Source organism: Parus major, chromosome Z, assembly GCF_001522545.3.
Source record: "Parus major isolate Abel chromosome Z, Parus_major1.1, whole genome shotgun sequence".
Classification (NCBI taxonomy): Eukaryota; Metazoa; Chordata; class Aves; order Passeriformes; family Paridae; genus Parus; species Parus major.
In genome coordinates this window covers 6,200,319-6,223,830 of record NC_031799.1, presented here as the reverse complement: position 1 = coordinate 6,223,830, position 23,512 = coordinate 6,200,319, and the positions used below count along the sequence as shown (strand labels likewise).

The 23,512-nt window shown below is 38.9% G+C and overlaps 1 protein-coding gene across 16 annotated transcripts in view; it reads right to left on the bottom strand.

The window, feature by feature from the left end:
• The window catches only part of CELF4 (CUGBP Elav-like family member 4), a 705,470-nt gene that overhangs the window by 448,674 nt on the left and 233,284 nt on the right, over positions 1-23,512 (bottom strand). The gene's annotated exons all lie outside the window — the stretch shown is intronic.

Genomic DNA, 23,512 nt, shown 5'->3' with positions numbered 1-23,512 from the left:
TTAAGCTAGCATGCTGCTAACCAACACCCATAGCACGTGAGGCACAATTTAGACTGGAGACAGCACAAGCATTTGTTAAGACACAAAATTTTCCTTCCTGACTTGCCTAGTAGAATCTTCCACAGTGCTCTATTGCTGGGGAACAGCCTTTTTACATATAGGGAAATTGAGGCAGAGCCAAATGGTGTATGAAGATAGGAAACCCGACTTCTTTCAAGACAGGACTGAGAAACATCACTTCCTGAGAAGTATACACCTTTTAGTTAACACAATCTTTCTCTTCCAGTGCCAATTTCATTAGGTATCTTGGAGTTCATTCTTGAGAGAAGAAGCATGTAACAGATCAAATAAGATGGAATATTTCCAGGAAGGGACCTGAAAACCCACAAGGGTCACCCCTTATGAACAGAAGAGTGGAAAGGTGTGGACTTGTCATTTAGGAGAGTGGAGCTGGGGTGCAGATGGTACAATTTTAATAATCTCTCATTTGCAAAGGCTATGAAAAAGAACATTGCCTGCTACTGTCTCCTGCTTTACTCCACACTAATGGATGCCTCTGAACTAGCAGAAGTCGTTCCCATTAAATTCCTGCATTATCAGGCCATTACTTGACAGGGCAAAGATTAATCACAAACTTTCCGGGGACCATTTATTCCATTTGCCAATCTATCTCTCCCCGTTACGCTGCTTTGGTTGTGTTGTCAATTTTTCAAGTGCCAAGGAGTTTGGACCGATCCAGTTTTCTGTCCATCCATCTGTCACACACCTGTCAATCTGGTTCGATCTCAATGCGCTGTTTGCTCTGGGAAAGTCAGAGGGGGAGGGGAGGTGGGCGGGATGCTGAATGGTGTAGGAGGCAGAAGGCCTGTGTTTGAAAAATAAACAGAAAACAGATTAGCAGTCTGTATTAAATAGAGAATGGAGGATTCAGAGAAACCATAGAGGTAAAAGAGAAAATTTAACAACGTAAATTTAACGTCTCCCCTGGTGCTGCAGGCTGACTCATATTGTTAGTCTGAGAAACTATGAATGGGCTACCTCAAAACACCTGTGGATTTATGATTATAGTTCATTTTATTGTTCTGCTTGGTGTAGGGCAATGTGTGAAATGGATTGAATGAGAGAACAGATCTTTTAAGAAAATAAACTTTTAACTCAGTGGTCTAAGTCATTATTCAATGTCTTCAGAGCTTAGCACCAGGAGTGCTCAGGAAATGCAGCAGAGGGAAAGTGAATTGTACAAACACTTGAGAGAGGAGTTAATTACCCATCCTGATTTCCTTTTAATCGGTATGCATTAAGGCTGTGAGTTTGTTCGCTGTTAGCTTGGTTTTGAAGAGGACGACCTTTCCTTTCTAAGCTGCTCTTCACCACCAGAGTGTTTGTGCCATGACTAAAAGGTGTTCTCACCTCACTGGTGGATGCCACAGAAGATCCTCCTACTGCTCAGCTCAGCTCCAAAATTACACCTTGTGCTTTGCCATGAAGTTTGCACAAGTTTGTGATTTGGAAGTGGTCTTGGTTCTGAATAACAATCAGAGTAAAATCCATCTAGGTTCAAGAGTGATTTGATGGGACACAGTGGCCCAGGTCCTTACATGTATTTAAATAAGCTTAGAGTGTGACCGTCCTGAGCTACCACTGTAGTCAGTGTAGAAAAAATTAACAATTTAAATGTTTAGTGGTTGTATTCCCTCTGGAAAATAACCCCTCCCCACCTTTAACAAACTTTGGTTATTATGAAACCAGTAGAAGTTATTCAAGTAATTTTCTAAAGCTAGATAAGTTGAGAACTTAAAAATCACATGTCCCTCTAGGATCCATCTCTAGCTAAATAATCCTGATCTCCAGAAAACAGGAAATTCTAGATTTCAAAATCTGGAGCATCAGTTTTAATATGTGTGAGTCTTTTGGAATTCCTGTTCATTCACTCTTCTTTCACATCAAATTTTTAGGAAGCACGTGGCAGTGAATACACAGTTCCTACTATGGTAATTAACCAGACTTTGCAGACAGGTTGTCTCCATTTCAGATGAGGTTTAGTCATGTCTTCTTTGGAGCTGTTGTCCTTTACAACTGGGGGCAGCTCCCTCAGCAGGGACAAGGAACAGCTATTGGTTCAGGATTGTTCATTAAAACAACAAAAGAGACCTTTGTTGTTCATTAGCATGAAAAAATTTTGCAGAAGCATCAAGTAACTTACAAACTCTAAGGAAAGATGGCAAAAATTTACTCCCCAAAAAAGGCTGGTTCAAAAAGCTTTTCAGTAAGCTTCTATGAATGATGCCCAAGAAAGAGAGATGATGGTAAATTCCCACCCCTTTACACAGACAGAGTGGTGTCTTTCAAATGCACCAGGAGTGGGGGAGAATTTATATTTTTAATTTTATTTTTTAAAATTTTCCTCTATCTGTGCAATGAGAGTGTAGAAGACAAATTCTGATTTTTAAAATGCCTGACAGTAAAACTCCATAGAGTTTATGCTTGGGATCACTATTCAGAATTAGCCCTTAAGAATCTTACCCCTTCCTTTTTGCCTTTCCCCCATCTTTGATGAAGGTTAGAAGTGAGACAAAGTGGAATGATGTTCTCAGACAAGTTTGAAAAATCAGACCTGCCACCTTTATCCCATTGCTGTGGAGTGCCAGCTCCACTTTCATCAGCCCACATTAGAGGCTTCTCACCTTCAGTCCATTCAATCAAGGAAAACCACTGCAGGCAGATGGAATAGGACACTTGATCTAACAGCTACAGGAGCAGATTGGAACAATCCTTCCAGCAAACACTCAGTGGAGATGAAAAATAAAATTAAAAAAAAAAAATTTCCTTTTTCATTCCTACTAGCAACCATTCCTCTCACCTTTCATCACTGCTTTGCGTGAAGTACCAGAGAACAGTGTTTCTATTTCTGCCTTGCATGAGAAAGATCCTTTGTAAAATGAAGGAAAGTGCAGGGGACCTTGGGATATTTCACACTTGTTAGGAAACTTGCAATCAAGAATCACTTGTTTGAATCCAGATTAAAGTGACTAGCAGAGTCTACAAGAATATCGAGGCAGCCTGACTGGAGTCAAGTGGGCAGGAAGGTTCTAATGGAGAGCTCTGGAGCTGCCTCTGCTCCTAACAATGCACATCACTTTGCACTCTTGCCAGAGCTTCAGGAGGACTGTGGGAGAGAAGACAACTAGATAATCACAGCATAAAAGATAGGTCCTTCAGGATGAGGCTGAGATAACCTGAATGTGTCTGGAGAAATGCAGCCTGTTTCAAACACCAGTCTCAAACCTTCCATCAGAAAAGTACCATGCTCAAGTAGGAAATTTAGGAAAGAAAAAGGTGGACAGCAGCAAAATCTTCTATAGAAATCCTTACAGAAGTGCTTTTGGTGTCAAATGAAGGCTGTAAAGATGTACAGCTGTCTCCTGTCAGGTCCTCCTCCTCTGCCTCCAGGCTAGAACCATGAAAGATCCCAAAAGAGGCTTTCTGAACACATCAGAGATACCTGTCACTGTTTCCTTTCAGCTCTTCCTCTAACTGCAGGTCCCTTCCTCTCTTCTCCCTTTAGGGGCGGTTTTTGGTTTTTGTGTGGGAATTCATTTGTTTGTTTGGGTGCATGTGCCCAATGAATCATATTTCTGATCTTCCCGGTTTCTCCTTAACAGCTGCTTCTCCTTTCCATTCAAAACTGACACTTCGTGCCTCTCAGGTTTCTTTTTAAGCATTCACTTCAATTCCAAGCTGATTGCTACCTTGGTTTCTAAAGCAGACTCATTTTCCCATTGATGAGTTCAAGCTTTTTGTTATTAAGTATTTTTTCATCAGAAATGACAGAATTTTAAACTCTAAAGCAAGGCAATGGTGGAAGTTTTATATGTTTACATGCTGAATAGGGGAAAAGACTATGAGAGGGATGTAAGATTCATCAACAGTTTATAACAGGACAGGACTTTTACTCCTCTATCCCAGTATTAACAAAAAGATAGGATGCAAAAGCTTGCCACAGAGCTGAAACAGCAAATGGTGCACTAGTACTGCAGACACAGCAACAGTAAGGGGCAAAAAGGTGTGCAGTTCCTTACTCTCTTACCAAAGCTGACTTCTAGCATTTATATTGTTCTGGTTAATATAACACCAAGAGTAAACTTGATTTCTGAGTCACTAGATACCCACACAACAAATGTCCTAGTGTGCAGCCGCGCCAGCTTTGCTCAGAACAGTTAGAAAAAGTGATGCAAACTCTCTGTACAGCTCCACGATTTAGAATGTCCATCTGCAGCATTTCAGGAAGGAAGACACAGCATCATAAAATGTCTCTCAGTTGTACCTCACTGTCTCTACGGCTTGATTTCAGTGCCAAGCCAGCGTCATTGAAAACAGAGGTCAACAACTGATTGTGCAGGTGCCAAAGACAGCACAGAATAAGCCAGAAGACTGGGGAGACGTGGCTTTTTGAAAGACACATTTGTGAGAGACAGGTGCCTCACACAGAACAAGATACTGCTGATCAGCTGCCTGTGTCTTTCACTAGCAGCCTCCTGGCTCCTGTTGGGTTTCTACCGGTACATGTAACCTCTAATTTTGGAAATAAAATTCCTTACACTGATTAAAAAAAAAAATAAAAAAAACCCAACATGTCGCTATTTAATGGTTGCTGATTCCATAGTTTAATTCATTATTGAAGTTTCACCTTGCTCTGAAACAATTAGGAGCACTCATATGATCAGTTACCAAGTCTCAACTGGGAGGTAACAATTTATGGCTGAGAAGCTGGAGGTGACAACTTCTGAAAGTGCCTTTCAGCTGCATCTCCCCTCAGTTGTGATAAATGTGTAAAATGACGCAAATACATACTTAGGAAGAAAAAGTTAAGGAAGAGTGATGCCTCCCAAGAATCACACCTGATGGTGCATGTTGATGTACAATGTATGTGTGTGCCATGTGCAATGGTGTATGCTGCATTATGTACTGCATAATAAATACTTGTGTGTGCTCTCGGGAAAGGCAAGGACTGATGGAGAAATCTAAATTAAGTCCAGTGATCTATTTGAAGAAGTATGATGTGGGATAAAGACATTTATAATCTGACAGTCACTGCAGGCTTGAGGTACTGAGGAAAAACACCCCATGAAGACCAAACATCAGTGAGAAAAGGGCGAGCAGCTAAACTAACAAGTGCCACGACAGAAACACACTCTGCCCCCATCCTTTTAGAGAGAGTTAAATGTGCTTCAGGATGGCACCAATAACCTTGCCCAGCCGTTCTTGTGTGCTGAGCTCCCACTGGAAACATTAAAATAGGTTCCAGCAGGGTGGGGATGAGCAAAGGGAGAGCAGGTTTCTCGTCTTCAGCGATACGCTGTTTATCCAGCTTAGCCATAAAGCAACGTAAATCAAGCATGTCATCCTACCTAATTGCATGTTCATATAGGACTTAATTGGTAATATTCCTGCAACCCAGCTCCTCAACCTTCGTGTTGCATTGAGTTCCTCTCAGAGACTAATGAGCTTTATACAACAACAAACATTTAGGTCTGTTGTTCTAATTCATTAACATAATGGGCAATACAATGAGCAGTTATGATAATAAACACTAATAACAGGCACTAGCGACACTTATTGCTAGCAATGCCAGGGCTGTATGGTGTGTTTGTGTGGTGGCAGTACCTGATTATAAAGGGGGTACAGTCCTGTTTGGCCTGCCCTCAGTAACTACCCAGAGTGTCAATTCCATGTCTGCCCCCTGAAAGTGACAGTGCCACATCAATAATTACAGTTGTGATGAAACAGGACTGAAACATCACAAATAGATTTTCTTTTTTTTAAATTTCTTTAATGAAAGAAATTGAGAAAGGAATATGGGAGACGAACTGAACAATTTTTAAAGTAATTTTATTAAATACTCTAACCCAGCCCTATAGCTGTGGACTTGGCTGCTCCCTGAAGAAACTTAAGCTATTCTCCTGTTTGTAAATGTGCTTTAGTATGTGCAAGAAAATGAAATATCAATAGTATGGAAATGTTGTCTTGTTTTTTTCCTGTTTTTCTTCTCACTCAAGTCATCCATCTTTCACTACAATTATTTTTCCATGAACGACTAGCACTGTAATTTGCTGCTGCAACCATCTGGTCCCAAAATGCACATATATGTGCACACACAGACTTGAAAAAAAATTTAAAACTTCACTGGACATCATATTTGTTTCTTTCATCTTAGACCACTCTTTACCAAACTCTTTGAGATTTTAGTTTTATGTAGAACACCATGTTGCCGTGAGTAAATCTCATTCTCCTTTGTACTTCTCAGATAAAACTATAAAATAATGAGGACCTTGCTGAAAATGTACTACCTGATACTGACAACCTTCAGAACAAATCCATACCCATCACTTTATTCCATTTTTAAGCTAAGGTCTAAACGCATTCGGAAGTTACACTATCTGGTCCCTTCAAATTTTGTTAATCTTTGTCGTCTTCCTCCTTTTTGAAAAATGGGAGAAAATGTTTTACAGGTAAGACAAACCTATAGAATCACTTTTTGCTCTTTGTCATGTTAAACAAAACACCTTGACTTAGCAGTCTATGCTTGGGAGCAAAGTGTCTTTTACCTTTTAACTTGATTCCTGGAAATGGTATCTCATTTACAGGACAGGCATTTTTATTTTCCCTCTCCTTTTGCTCTTCTATGAAGAGAAACTTTTCATTTCTACTGTCATCCTCAGGTTCTCAGTGACAGACATTTCCTGAGCAAAGAAATATAAGGCTACAAAAATGTATGATTTCTGAAATTTATGGCCAGAACTTTATCACAATGGAAATATTTTTTTCTAATTGAAGTCTATGCTGCTGTTATGACACTAATTCAATTATTCCTTATATTACATTCATCATCATTTTATCTTCTTGTAAAAGAATAATCACTTGTTTCCCTGACATTGGTAGAATTGACTTAGGAAGAAAGGGGTGAATCTGCACTCTAATAATGTCCTTTTGCAATTAATCATAAGAGCAGTATTAAAATACAATCATAGAATCATTTAGGCTGGAAAAGACCTTAATATCATTGATTCTAACCATTAACAATAAAATAAAACAGAATAAATCCATGTGGAGTAAATATTAAAAACCCAAAGGTTTATAACAAAAGATTATGCAAAAAGCCTTCTAACAGTTTTACATAATATTCCTGAGAATCTGGAGGCCTCTTTGGAGCAGTCTTGGTCAGAAATATACTGGAGTTTAGAGAACACTGAAAACTTTTCACTGTGGTAAATAAGAAAACCTTTAAAGCAAGTCACAAATCACCATCGAAGATTTCTGGGTGATGCTGAGAACCTGTGATATGCAGTGCATGGCATAAAAAAATGTCTTGTGCTGGAGGAGCACCATCTATTATAACTCTGCTATCCCTGATGGTCCCTACATATGTCAGGAGTCTGTAAAATGACTCAGATTTTCCACGTGCTTCCTGCCAATAAACAGTGTTTCTATACAGGCAATGACTTTAACTATGGTGGGAGTTAATATCTGTAAGGACATGAAATGACCACTCTGTTGACAGTCTCAGATATTTATCTTCCATGCCTGTGACTCATGCATAGCACAGTTTCACCCATATGTTTGGCCATGAAATACCCTTATTGAGTAACAAAATGCTGAAGGTACAGCTATTTTTCGCATAAAATCACCAATGACTTTCTTCCTATGAACCTCCTGGGTTTTAAACAAGCTGAGGAGGTTGGTTTCCTGGCTTAAGAGATTCAGAGAAGACAGGGAAGAGTGTCTCATCTAAGGTATTCAGATTTTAAGCCTAACCTCTAAGCTAGTCATATAAGGCAGCATTCTAATCAATAAATAGTGATCTGTGCTTCCATTAAGAACATTTATTCCATCCTAAAGTTGATTATATCTTAGAAATACAGGTAATTGTTTTTATATGTCTTTTCTGCCCTCTTTAGTAAGGAGAAAACCTAGCTTAGCTCCATAGGAAAATAGGAAAGGCACCTACAGCAATGCTTTCCCTGAATCTCTCCCTTTGTGTCCCTTGTAGGGAACAACCTCTTCCAGGAAGGAGTCACCTTTTAATGTGATTTCACAATTTTCATGAAAGGCCTCTTACAGCCATTGTCATGAGCATGTCATAACAGCCATGCCACCAGAGATACAGAGACTCATCAGTTCATGAGCCACCCATTCAAAAATCTTCTCCTCCTTCTCACAGCTGAGGTGTGTGCATGCCACACTTCCCCTGGAAGGAATTATTTCCCAACCCTCAGTCAATGTTTTTTACTGACCTGAAACAAAAGCAAAGCTGTGATTCAAGGAGAGAGTTTATTTCAATTAATGGGGTATGAGGATGGGGAAAGACATGTTCATTTGTAACCTGGGAATTCTGAGGGGTACCTTTGTCTCTGGATCAATACTGTGGGAACCACAAATGTCTCTGCCATGCTGCCCTCCCCTCGACAAAAACATGCATCATTGTTCTTTCTTTCAGGTCTCCTTTCTCCTCAGAAACTCAGAAGCTTTTACAAATCTTACCCCTTCTTATCAAAGCAAACTACTAATGGAACTTGGTCTTGGAGAAAGGAGACTAGGGAGAGAAGTTGATTGTTTTAGAGAGGAAAATTATCCTCTTCTTTCTCCTAACACATTCCTTATTTTCCACCTGGAAAAGAATAAGTTCCACTTGAAGAAAATAATATTAAATAATATTATTTTTCAAAAATATCAAAGGATGAGGATAGAAGTCATCAGTAACTTTGAATTCCATCTTTGGCAATCTCACCATCCATTTATCTGCAGCTTGACTGTGAAAGATGTATTGGTGGCAGTTCACTTAATGATTTTAGAACTAGTACTGCTGATGCCCCAAGCCAATTTGCCATTAAACAGCAGTGACTTGGAGCCTTTCCACTGTACAGTCTAATTTCTGAAGGGAGAAGAGATGGGAATTGGTTTCTCTGTGTGCAATGAAAAGTTGATTCTCACTAGTAAAGATTAGAAATCTTAACAGATCTACAGTTTTGTGATGTATATTTTAGAGGCATTTGACATTATTCAGAGTACAGGTCCATGACATACAGAAATGGAAAGCTAAGCCTAGCCAAGAAGTGTTAGCTGCCACAAGAGGTAAAAAGCAATATTTATTTATTTATTTATTTATTTCCTTATTTATTTAGGCAAAGTGAACCCTAGAGTTAGTCCACAATACTGGCTGTAGCTAGAAATCAATCTTTCTAGACAGCCATGTAAGAGAGACACAAATGTAACTTAAGCCTTCAGATAGGATGTCTCTGCTATAATTGCCAATTTGTGTGGACATATGTTTTACAAATGTTGGTCTGTTGATAAAGCCTGGTGCTCTTCCCACACCCTTCCCAAAGGACCCTGACCAAAACAGTGAAGTTATGTTTCCAGAAAGTAAATGTGTTCATTCAGAAATGCATTTGCTTCTGAGGACCTCTAGATTCTTCAGCTACAACTGAAATTTTTTCAGATGCCTCTTGCCAAATTTGCTTAAAACATGGCAGCACAGACCAGCTGGTGTCATTCCAGGCCTCCATCAGTGCCAGGCATAACACCCATGCCAACAGTCCTCCATCACTCTTTTTGTCTGACCCTCTACATATAACTGGGCACTGATTTTCCTTATTAGCTCTTTATTAAGTGCAATGACTTTTTAAGTTGAAATTTGTCTTCTGAAAGATCTCTGTACTCTTTTGAAGAAAGTATTATAAAATACACCACTTGTTTTTCAATAGGCAATTATACTCACTGCTTAAAAAAGAAAAGAATCCATTTATCTAATTTCAACTTCTGGTGCTTTTTTTCTTGAAGTGATTGTTCCCTTAGATTGAAGAGTGTTTTATTATTGCATATTTTCTTTATTCTGAGGGCTGGCCACAAGGTCATGAGCCAATAAGTCAGTGCATAATGTTTCAAGTCACCATCACAGGGTGTACATGTACCTTCAGCTCAGACCTTTTACTGCTGTGTGATAATACTATGGCAGGTCTCTCACCAGGACAGTGGTGACTTTTTCAGTGGCAAAAATATTGTTTGTGATCATGTAGTTGGGCTCAGCTCCTTCCCCTCTGCCTTTGCTTCCCCTCCCACTCCTCATCTGTGCATTTGGACATGTTGTTCCCCACTTTTTTCTTTTTAAGATGGACCTCCCTGACACTGTCTCCTCCTCCTCCTCTTTTCCCTTGCTCCATGACTTTTTGCTGCTCCCAAAACCTGCTTGTCTTACAACACCACCTCCTCAGCTCCTGCTGGTGGGGCTGGCAGTTCTGTTTCCATGAGGAGTTAATGTTAATAATGGCAGAAAAACTTATTAGCTTGGAATTTGTGACTTCATTTTAAAGCCAGTGAGCTACATTTCAGTATCAGTAGGAAGTGATTTAGCCTGCAATCTCTGTGAGACTTTGGTCTTTGCTATGCACAGTTATGGCATCTCCTCACCAGTGATGGTTCTTATGACTTCTGGGGTTCAGTAAAACACACAATAAGTGATTAAAGTGATGATCTGCCTAAGTAATTAGGTAGTTGTCACTTCCCCTCACCTTCCCAGGGCATCTCTGCATGTGATCCCTGTAGCCTTTGATTATCAAAATCGTCAGGACCCTTCCCGACTGTCTGTGAACCTGGATTAATTCAGTCTGTGTCTGCCTCATTTCCTCATGGGCTGAGAAATTATAACAGTTGATGCTTCAAGGCTGTGAGTGTTAATATTACAGTATTTGCATCATGGTTTAGGATCCTTCTGTACAAAGGCTCAGGATAAATGTAGTGTTGTGTTGTTACAGAATCAGAATACTGCACGACCTCAGTACTTAAATTTAATTTCTGTTTCTGATACTAATGGATTTTTTTTTTCCATCTAAGGGCAAGTTTTCAATGGCTTCAAGGAAAGACAGAAAGTGGGTGGCCACAGAGTTATACTGGAAGATGGGAAATCCCTCAGTTTCAGTCCTTTTGGGAAGCTATTAAGTATTACAAAAAGATTGGTAAATCAGGTAAAACTTTCTGGCTATAAATGAGTGGTTCTTCTTTCAGGTCAGAGTAGGAAAAACTCTATCAACAGTAAATGTTATAACCCTCTGTGAAAAGAAAAGGAAAAAAAAAGAATTCCACAACATTTTTGTCACTAGTATTTCAACATGACCATCCTAGGAAATTCACTGGTATGTTCAGTCCTAAGGAACTGTTTTATGTGTGGGAAACACTGGAGCAGGCATCTTTAAAAAAGTGATATTCAGCCATGATCAACTGCTGGCATCTTGTGATAGGAACTCACTCAGAGGCCAAGGCTAATAATTTGTTCTTAAGACAAAGCAGAATTTTCCAAAGATTTTATACTAGACATGAATAGGATTGTGAAAATCAGGAGGTTCTGTGTGAACTTGAAAGGAAAATCCCTAGACCTGTGTTACTCTAACAGATTTAGGTTCTCAGGCATTATTTGCTTTCCAAATCTCTTAGGATCTCCCCATTCCTTTCTCTTATATATTTTAGCTCTAAGAGAAAATTAACCCTTAGAAATTAATAAAGGATTTTTAATTAGATAGAGGCCTATATCCTATATCAAACTGATGTTTGATGGGAACCTTTGACAGTCCTTGTCTAGTTTCTAGGATAATGAGATAGATGCAGTTTTTCATATTGCTATTGCAATAATAAGAATTATTATAATAAATTTATATTCTGTTCATGTCATTGCATCATCTTCATCTAAACTGGTGCAGACCATTCTGTCTTTTTGGTGCTGATCTAATTCAAGACTTGGCAAATATCTGTTACAAATTGCACCCAATTTTAGGAGTGACAGACAAAAATAACCTTGAAATGGCTGCCATGGACCAACAATATGCTGTACTTCTCCCAGAGAGAAGTACAACATATACATTCAAGTGTAAATTGTACCTCAATATTAGTATTAAACAGGCAAAAAGTCCAGAAAAAGTTTAGGAGAAATATGAACAGGTATGGGAACTGCCAAAGGATGTTTGGGTCATTTCCTCAATTCTAGTACCAGAGATAGAATGGCTCAACATAATTTCTTAAACTTATGCAAGATACCCAAGAAATTTATGTTTCTTATCAGCAGTGTTACCCAATTCCCTTTGCTATCCATATCTGAATTCAAATATTTTATATATCTTTCAGAGGAATAAAAATATTTATCTTCTACCTTGTCTTTCACCAAATATGATTAAATCTTGTTTTGCTTGAGTAAGTGGTGGTTTCCACTTGAGAGCAAATGTTGGAAAGCAGAAGAGCCTGGTGTATCATTGAACAATGACAATTATAATAAATTCATTTAGTGCACCGTAAAGGTAATGTGCCTAATTGGAACATAAGGAGAGAAGAAAGAAAGGAAAAAAGAAACCCTTGTATTATCCTTTCTATTTCTCCTCCTTTTCTTTTCAGGGATAGCCTATCATTAGTCATCATGAAAGCTCTTGGTGGCCACTGAAACAGAGGAGGGACCTTTGACACAGCTTGATCAATCCTAATTGAATAGACCAGAGGGACAGAAGCTGAAAGGAGGGGACCCATTCTTTGCATTTGACAGCCTCGTCCTTTTTAGTTTGTCAGCTGTCAGAAAACATTGGGGCACTCTCAAGGTGCATGAGAATGCTTTAAGTTGTCATACAGTTTTTTGCTACATGAAGAAGATTCTTTTAAGCTTTGAAAGTGTCTGGCCTGCTCGGAATATCTAAAATTCTAGCTGTGGGAGACACCTGGTGTAGTCAGTGAAGTAAATGGGAACTTTACTAGGTAAGGACTCACAATGTTTCCTCAAATTAACAGAAGGTTTTGTTCCACTCCCCATCCCTTGCACCCCAATCCAAGTTGTTATTCATTGTACTTTTATCATTCACTGTTTTCTTTACACAGGAGCAGGATATGAGTCAGAGAAGCCTGAGAATCCCTATTTTCTGTGATAAACCCCACATGGAGGTGCTTTCTATGCACTTCTGTATTTACCATGAAAAGTTAATAGCTGAAGAGAAGGCCTGGACTCCTAAAAAACCTAAATGTATTGTGCAGTATCACTGTGTTTTTAGTGCTGCTAAAGCATGACATTCATTTTATCTCTCAGAGGTTGTCTTACATAAGCCCTAGCCTAATTATTGCTGGACCTGAACAAATACTTCTAGGAATACTGGGGCGAGGGAAAAAAGGGAGTAGAGACTCTCTGCCTTTAGTCTTCCTGTCCTCTCATCCGTTTTTTTCCTCTGCTGTGCTGGCATGACATTACTGCAACCAGGGAAGTGATTTGCCATGAGAAATTTCAAGAAGTAAGCAGGGGAGTAGAGCAGGTAGATCTAGAGTTGGATAAAAGAAGAAAATGTCTTAAATTAAGGACCATCCATTGAGGCCTCTGCTTCACACTCACAACAAGCTCTTTCATATTCAGCTCTTTACTAGTGGCCCCTTTACTGGTGATGACTTCACAACCTATCCTCTTGCCTTAAACTACATAGATAATTGGGATTTTTGCCTCTTGTCAATGCTTTGAATCCAAGCACCAGACCACTAAAGAAATTCACAGCTTTCACATTACTTTCAGCTTGATGAGTAGTTTAAAATGCTGAAAATCTCTTCAGAAACTTCACCCTAAATGGGTCTCCATCTCAGTGGTAAAAAAACCCAAGCAATTACAGTTGCTTGGAGGTGTTACTATCTTCTCATTTTATGCTAGTCAAGGCTCAGACATAATTGGATCTCATTCCTTCTCTTGCATTTTGACAAGTCAGACAAGAGCTTAAGAAAGGTCCACTATTGTCACTTCCTGATCACCTCCCTCACTGCAGTGCTTATAAACCACACTGTCTTTTCTGCTGGGAGGACTGTCTCAATCATGTATTTGGCAGAGAAAATGTGTACAAAGATCACAGTTCCTCTAGCCACCAGCTGCATCAAAAAGACACCTTCCTCATGACTTGTAGGGGAAGTGAAAATTGTCACATTGACAGTTCCTCAGGGCAAAGATGGGAATTTTGTATCTCTTTCTACAACAAAGGATTTGCTGCAAAATCTTGTTCCTGTACTGTTCTCTAAAGGACCCATGTCTCGGCAATCGATGCACTGCACAACATTAATATAATTAAACCAAAAGAGCAACCACTACAGAAAATGAGGAAAAAGGATCTCTGAAAGGAGGAATGAATAACTTAAGAAAGGTCAAAATGGTCATGAGCACTGTCATCACTGCAAAGGTCTTAAATAGAGGCTACATGGCCACAGAGGGAGTCAGCAGACATCCACAGGAAACCTCTGAAGCCAGGCTGTGATGGCAGAAGTTCCTGTCATATTCTAGGAAGTGCCTTAGCACTGAAAAGCCATGTGAACTCAGCTGCACTGAAGCACCATCTAAGCTCTGACAGGTCATACCTAACTCTTAATATAAAGAATTCACAGGAATCTGCTCTCTCATTATTCAGCTTATGCTGAGGGAGATGAATTTCACTTTGTTGCATTGGTTATTCCTGTGACAGCTGAGTGGGTTATGTGTCCAGGAACAGCAAAAACCTCTATTCTTATACTGTATTTTTACTGACAAATGTCTTTCACTGTGGCAGCTTCACAGGATTTTAATTTCTGCCTACAGCAGCACAGGTACCGATGCTGGTCACCAAGTCCCTTTTTGTCCCAGAAAAGGAAGAGGCTATGAAGAAGGTAAGGTAAACTATTTCCAAACATGTCTCAGGCTGTAATTTAGAGTACTTGGGTCTCTGCTGAATTTAGTCCTCCAATAAATAAACAAAAATTATGTGGTTTCTTCACCTTGGTGTTTTCAACAGAAACTTTTGATTCTCCAGCTGCCCATGATTCACAAAGATGTGTTGAAAACCAATTTAAGACCCAGCAGAACTGAGTACACCACCACATTCAGCCAGCTGTGGAGATTCATGCCAATGCTTCTGCTACAGGACAGATGATGAATTGCTGTTGGTGTTTGGGAGGATTCTGCAGCCCAGAGCATATTGCCTTGATCCTCAATGTTAACGGGTCGTCATACTGCGGGAGATAACTGGAATGCTGGGTTCTTTTACCCCTTCACTTTATCATAGGGACAAATTTCAATATTAGGAAAAACGGAAGGAAAGTGTAATTTTTGAAAGTGGGTGTCTCTGAAAAATTACTAGCATAAGTTGCTGGGGTTGCTGGCAAAGTTTCGTTCCAGCTTAAACAGGAAATTAAAAGGTGCAAGACAGCTCTATCTAAAAGTAACACATCTCACACTTTGGCTTTGAGGAGAGAACTCGTTTTACTCAGGATAGGGGCACCTGATGGAGAGAGAAGAAAGTCATCTGTGGCTGTTGCAGTTGATGGTCATTGTTAAGTGATGAAAGAGTTCCTATACGTACAGCCTGTTCCATGTGGATTGTCCACCTGCTGCAGGAACCTGGACATGAATCTCTACAGCCTGTCGTGCACAGAAACTTAAATACATAATATCCATTATCTCTACTGACCTGGACATGAATAAAGGACATGTGGAGATATTTTCACATAAGATGACATTTTCTTTCTGGTCTGTGACCATATTGGATTTTGTACCATCTTCCTTCATATAATTTCTCAAGTATCTGAGTATAAGAGTCTTGACTCATATATAAAATCTAACAATAATTTGAAGTCCCTCAGCAAAGAATAAAGTTCCTAGTTCAGGTTGTCAAAACACACAAGAAGGAGAGAAACTATAAGAATAAAGTTGTGTCCCTCATATATATGAAATGTTGTGGCAGTGGGTTGAGGGCAAGACAGAGAGAGATTTAGAAATTGGATGATCTGTCTGGAAAAGACACACACCGAGTGATGAATGGACAGAGGAGGTCTGCAAAAAGAAGAGACCCTAAACAGCTGCTTTAGAAAGGACAAAGGTTTAAGCAAAACCAAAAGAAAGAACCAATCTTTTTTTTTTTCCCTTTTTTTCATAATTCATAAATAAAGTAGTTTCTATTTCATAATTGCTCCCCTTGAACCTCCTATATCCCTCCACTGTTCTATTCATGTCCAAAGATATATGAACCTCTTCTTGCTAGTTGTAGTACACTTTCAAAATCATACATTAAAAAAGATGAGTTAGGAAAAAAAACTTATAAAAAATAATGTAGATGTGTGCAGCAATTATCAGTTTACCGTTGTGGGTAATTTGGAGTTCATTGCCATGGATCTATGATGTTCTAGAAACAACTCTAAGAATTTGGTAGAAAGTATTACTTACTCAAGTATTCATGGAGTAATTTGGTACTGAAACTTTTATGAAACTGGTGAGGAATTACTGTAGACTTTATTGTAAGGAGTACCTTTGATAATATTGAAGTTGCCATGTCTTTAAAAGTCAACTGAGGAGCAGTAAAATTTGGTGTAATTGAGAAACAGTTGCTTAGCGCATTACAAAATCTGATGTGCTATTTTGCAGAAATTAATGTGAAGACAAGAGGAAAAAAAAAAGGAGGAAAAAAAAAGACAAGAGAATCACTATATGGCTCATTACAAGTAAATTTGATTCTGTTCAAACAACTCTGATTACAAAGACATTTGAATCAGCAGAATGAGACACTTAGGAAAGGACTGGTATATCTCTGTCTTGCTGGACTGTCCTAGCTCTTCATCTCTGTAGTAGTAATCAGTAAAAAGACTCATTCATATTTCACATCATCTTATTAGAGAGATGATATTTGTGTTAAGAGTCTGAAAGTCCTAGATATGCTATTTCTAAAGCAGAAACAGAATAAGGAATGACATCCTTATCCTACAAAGCCAAAAAAACCCCACCCTGTGAGCAAATTCTTACATGATGTTCTACTGTAGTGAGAGAAGACACTTTTTGCATACTTTTTGGTGTGTCACTCTCCCTACCTTTTGCATGGCACAAAACTACATTGGCTTCACTCTGTTTTAATGATGAAATCAGTGTTAGCTTTTAATTTCACTCATTCAAAAAAACTCCAAAAAACAGGGAAGAGCAAAATGTCAGCTTTTTTCAAAAGGAAGCACGTTTTTCTCGCTCTGTTTTGGGGGCTAACTGCGCAAGAAAGTCCATGAGAGGAGATTCCTAACCTAGCTATCAAAACTAATACTGACAGGCTATAAATTCTAATCAAAGACTGACCTCACGCAGAGTGTATAGGGCTCTAGGGAAAATCTTGGGAACTACAGACTGGTGAGTCTGACTTCCATCCCTTGAAAGATGACAGAGTCTCTAATAAACAATAAAATCATACACTACATGAACTATATTTTTTGTTGGGCAGCATGGCTTCTGCAAAGGGAAAACCCACCTCAATAATCTGCTGAAGTTCTAGCAGGGGGACTGTAAATGCATGGATGTGGAACATTAAAGGGCAGGGTCTTTTCAAGAGACAAGTCAATAGGGATTGGTCCTGAAAACAATTTTATTCAACATCTTTCTCCATGACCTGGAGAAAAAATAAGCAGAGGAATACCCAACTCTGTAGATATGATAACCACTTTTCTCTTGATGGGGAGCTGCAGACACATCTCATAAAAGTGTGCAAATGGCTGACAAATATAGTCCGATGTGGATAAACCTAAACTGATGCAAGTAAGGAAAAACAAAACCCTGAACAATCACTGGAAGTTCATAAAGCTGAACATGAAAGTGGCAGCTATGATTCAGGTGAGAAATCTTGGTTTCATGTTGTCAGGTGCCTGAAATCTTTGACTCAATGTGCAGTGGCTGCTGAAAAAGCCAGTGAGATCCTGGGCACCATCACAATGGTGTGGATAGCAAGACAGGATACATACTTTGTACCTGAAAGTCTTGTGCATGGTGAGCACAAAAAGAGTTTGTACTTTCTTCCTCACACATCCCAAGACAGACATAGTGAAGTTAGAGAAGGTGAAATGAAGGGCAAGTGTTGTGATCAGGGTGATGGGGTGGCTGCTTCTCGAAGGGAAATTGAAAGATTGAGACAAGTCAGGAATCTGAGGGCTGATACCATAAAGATTTACAAAAGGTGAAAGCACTGGGTGAGCTGAATGTGGAAATGTTGTTCAACACATCATGCAATAAAAGAAGTAAGGAAATAAAGAAAGTAGGGTTGGGTTTGTTTAAAAAGGAAAACTTCTTTATGCAGTAAATGGTGAATCTCTGGAATTTACCACCACAGGAGACTGTGTGGAAGGACATTATTAGGTGGTTTATAAAGGGACTAGATGTCACAGACAGTATGTCTATAAAATGCAGACCAATAGGATGAGCTGTGGGACTACAAAAAGGAATAATTTGCAGATAGAGGATGATTTTGCTTGCTTGCCTTGAATAGGATCTCTGCTGATGACTGAACACTGTCTTCAAAATTCAAAAATTTTTCACTGATGAAAAATTGGTAATTTCTTATTTTTCTTACATCTGTGTACTAGTTTGATAGCAGACATGATGTCCATGGTCTGTTATATGGCAGGCCCAAGAAGTGCCAGTTCTGAAAAAAAGCCATGTAAGCAATGGCTGGTCAAGATTTTACTCTAGGCTCAATATCTATAGTGAAAAATAGAGAATACAAGGCCAAACTCAGCACCATGCTAAAACACCTGCTTAGCAAGGACTAACTGTGGGCTATATAGAAAAAATGTTGTGGTTATATGCCCCTAAAATATTATAACTCCAAAGATCTGCAATATCCTGCGACACTGAGTGAAATCACCTGTTCCCACAAACACATCATTATCCAAGGCAGGAATAAGTTTAAGGGACTTATTTTTCTGGGATTTTGGAAGCAGTCGATGTGATCCATTTTGTCTGGGGATATATTTTGTGAAACCTTAGCTCATTATTTACCTTCTGGATATTTTATACCCCATGTGGGCCACTAGCATGAATATTTCAAAAGAGGCTTTGTTTATCACTATGAGCATAATACAAGAAGAAAAAAAAATGGCTGTTCGCAGAGGCAGATGCTTCTTCTGCTCCAAGAGCTTGGGATGTAGATGTCATTTTTATAAACCTAGTCAGCAAGGGCACTGGAATCTAAATGATACTGACTGATGCTATGGAAGTGGTTTGTCCTTTGTAAAGACATTTTATCATAGCACTGATAATTGGAAGAGTGAGCATATAGATCCAAACAGAGTTTCACCAGGGAAGTCCTGATTATGCTGTGAGAAGTGTCTCATTTCTAAAAGGAGGGTAGAAGTTATGACCTATTTTTGTACCCAGCACATGACTGGGAGTGAGGAATGGGTAAAATTCTGAACTCATCTAAGGCTTTGTGAGTCCTGGAAGGAGTGATCCACATCCTCTTTCCATTGCAGATGTGGAAAAGAGCCTGACTGGGACCTGCAGAGCAATGGACAGAGTTAGTTAGGATCCATTAAAGAAATGCTCTGAGCTTGTGCTAGACAAACTACAGCTAAATTCATTACCCTTTCCTTTAAGAGGAAACTTAATTTAGGGCTGCCCTTAAGGATTTAGACTGGTCACCATACTCCCTCTGTGCCTGGCATCTGTCTCTGCAGAAATGTAATCCTCATTCACCTGGTGCACACACCATCACCCCACCCAAGAAGGGGAATACCTGAAAGCCTCTTGTGGTCCACATTCACTAGAAGTTCTGTATGAAAATGCTTATGTAAAGTGCTGAGTTCTACATTTCCTCCTGAGAAGATAGAAAAAGACCAAAACCAAACCAAACACACCTTAAACAAAGGCATAAAAGGCAGTGAATAAAAAAAATATGTTAGTTTCACCATAGACCTTGATGCTCACCCTTGAGAACAAAACACAAATAATATTGTGCAGGGAAATAGCAAAAGGTATTGTGCATGATATTCCACATGCAGTTTATATATATTTGTATGGAATGGCCTGAAATGCAGAGAGTTTAAAAGGAACTTAGGGGACTACCTTGCTACATGCTTCTGCTTTTCATACTTCAGATTGGAAGGCAGACCAGGCTGTTATGTGTGCTGACTGGATGAACCACAGTTGCATCAAGAAACCTATTTCAGCTCCAGCTTAGAATGTTGCTAAATCTACAGTGAAGATAAAGCTTGCTATGCACACTACAATGCTCATCAATAGACAGCACTAATACCTATAGTAGAAGATATTTTTAAACTGGCCACGTTTTGATGCATCCTCCCTCATATTCATTCCTCAGAACCTCAATAATGATCTGTGAGAACTCCTTTAAAACCCACCAGGCATAAAATCATTTGCAACAGAGTTCATCAGCAAGAGATATTCTGTCATAAATAGATAACTTCTGAGTCCCATTTTTGATGTACGATTTCTGAGATTACCTCTGTGTGCAATGATGATAACATGAGAGCAAAAGATGTCAGGTTGTAGGAAAAATTTGGGTTAATACTTTAACCCTTAAGAGGTATGTGGTATTTTATGCATGCCTTAGACAAATTATAATTTTTGTTATGATAGTGATACTGCAGAGTCATTCATTTATCTGAAGACTTTTAGATTTATTCCAGTGAGATCAAAAGGAAGACAAATTAAACTGACATCCAACAAATAGCCTTCCAAATATGTAAATCAAGAGATAGGGATCTGCAATTATTGATAGGTACAAATTACCAGTAATTGGCCAGAAGAGGTAAGAGCTTTGTCCTGTTCTACTTACTCTTTCTCAAAATTCAGAGGAAAGGAATTCAATTAATAAAAAACTTGAAAACACCTAAGTACTCATCAGTCTCTTTCATTTATTCTAAGCATTATTACAGACAAGTGCTATTACTCACTTTGATATTTAAAAAAAAATACATATTACAACCATTAAATTTGTCTGAAAATGAGTAAGAACAGTTAGCATTAAAAAACTATTTTTGACCGCTTGCCACCTTAGCTGTTCAGACTGGAAACTTTGAACAATTTAGTCAGAGGAGTGTTCAACTTCTTGAGTGCCTTATGAGTGAACCAGTTTGATTATGTGATTAAAAAAAATAATAAAAAATAATAAAAAAAAAAGAGAAAAGATATTCCTGCTTCTTGATTTCAAATATTGTTTTTCTTCCCAAAGGGTGAAATACAGGATGCATAGAGGAGTTGAATCATAATAAGTGTCAGAGAGATACAGCATCTTAAAGCCCTGGAGAAGTCCTAATTTGAATTCTATTCTGAACTTCCTGGCTTAGGCCTCTGTCTACATCCTCCTGCTTTTATTCTCTTTAGTTGTGCACTAACAATTTTAAGGCTTGTGCAGCATGTAAGCTGATTGCTTTGAATATAAATGGGTAGACTATTAAAAGCAGAATTTAGGCTTCTACTAATAAATCATAAAAGGAAGAATAAATGCTGTGTTTTAGTGGAGATTTAAATTCCTAAATGGGTTTTATAGGTGCCACATAAGACCTATTGACAATACCCCTTTATGATAAAAAGTAAATAGAAGTGACAAAGTCAGAATTCAAAATGCCACTGCTTAGCTCCCACTAGCCTGAAGAAGACCAAAAAATGGCTGGAGGAAATCTCAGAGGGAAACAAATGATAACATGAAATTAAATGTGTAATATTCCTTTTTATGCTGTGTGGGGGAAAAAAGCACTCAGAGAATGAGCTGCTACATTTGCATAACAAAGGAAATCAACAACAACAACAAATTGCCATCGTGTTCAAAGCTGATAATTGCACAGATGACAACAAGAAAGCGCCTTTCTTCTCAGCTCTCTAGGGGACGAGCCTTGTCGAGATGAGGAAAAAAGGTGGAAAGTGACCCCACTTGCTTTCATGAAAATTAGCAACCTCAGAAAATGTCTTTGGTGCAAGGGGGTGGCCAGTGAATGGTGTGAATGCTAATAAACACAACGAGGGCAGAGGCTCAGCCAATGTTCCCATCAGTTCCATCAGACAATCAGCAACCGGCAGCAGACTCCAAACCACCCTCATCCAGTTTACCAATCTCCAACTCACCTTGCTGGCAAAGTTCTTTTTCCTGAGAAGTGGCTTTTGAGGGGTTTCTGGGCTTTGTGTGTTTGTTTGTTTTTTTTCTGATCTTTTCTTTCAAACACGAACTGAATTTCAGTTCTTTCAGTCCTGTGAAATGTGGGAATCTCCCATGTTCCTATACAGTCCCAATTAATGTTCCTCAGTTCTCCTAAGCCAGTTGTTTAGTCCTTGTCTCACCTTTCTGAGTTCAAGGTCAAGGTACTTGCAATCATTTTCTCCTCTGAGGTTCCCATGCCCAAAAATATTTCTCACTCAGGAGAAAGTGGTGGTGCTTTAGGCACCCGAAGATCACCAGTTGTAACTGGTGTTGTCAGCATGAAAATATGTATTTGCTTCGTCTGCAAGATGAAACATAATCTGATTTATCCAATGACTTCCTAGAAGTACTGTGACTCCAGAAGTCTACTAAAAGTGCTGAATAGTGGTGCCTTTTTTTTTTTTTTTTTTTTTTTTTTAATTATCCAGTGGTTGGGTGTCCTTGAATAGATCTCTAAAACTCTTTGAAAGTGTGTGACTGATGCTGAAAGTCCTAGACAGAAGGACAGGCTGCAAAGGACCAGGACCAACTGATATGTATGTCCCTGTTTAACTCACCACTTCTTACTCTTTTCCATTCCTGCATCAATAATGCAGCAAGCAACAAAAATGAACAAAGTAACAGAGTCTTATTCTAGACTGGCTCTAGTAGCACAAAAATAGCTCCCACTGGCAAGCCTCCACAGATCTGAAAGGCTTAAACCCCTGAAATCTGTCCTTTAACTGTGTGGAAAATATCTATAAAACTTAAAATAGTTTACACCATTTGATTTAAGAAAAAGTCCTTTCAAACTTTGAAGAGTTTAACATAAATAAAAACAATTCTAGAGAGATAAATTATTAAAGTCAGTGTGTATTCCGTAATGCAAAATGTGTCCATGCATTTAAAAATCTTTGCTACAGAATTCAGCAACAGTTTTAATTTTCTGTCAATAGCATTGATTAAAAAAACAAACAGCTCCTCTTTCTCCCCCCCTAATAACACAGAGAAGAAAATGTCTAATTATTACTAAAATCAGTCAGGTATTGTTTTGTTTTTAAATCCCCTGGGATTTTCATATGTAGTGTCTGATGTCTAGTTTGCTTTTGTTCATTCCAGAATAAGTGGATGGCAGTCAGGGAGACCTTGAATAGATGGACAGTCAAGGTACTCACATGAGATCCTTGGGTTCAAGCTTGGAGACCAGAGAAGGCAGAAGCTTCTGCCTGAGGCTTTAACATCCTACGTACCTTAACCTGTCAGTCCTTACAATTGGAACAGTTTTATCTTTTATAAATAATAAAACATTTCAAACATTTGTAGGCAAAGGGGGTACAGGCATGAAAGTTTTGCCATTAGGGGACTCATTTAGGAAGACTGAGGGCAAAGATTCAAATCCTTCTTCAGCAAACGAAGAAAAGAGCAGGTAAAAAGGCTTTCCTATCATCTAGAGAAATGCAATGAGTGCTGGGCAGCACTCAGTATCTCTCATGTGGGTGGATTTACCTGCCCCACCCTTCTCCTTGTGGACAGTAAATCTGTGAGATCATAACATT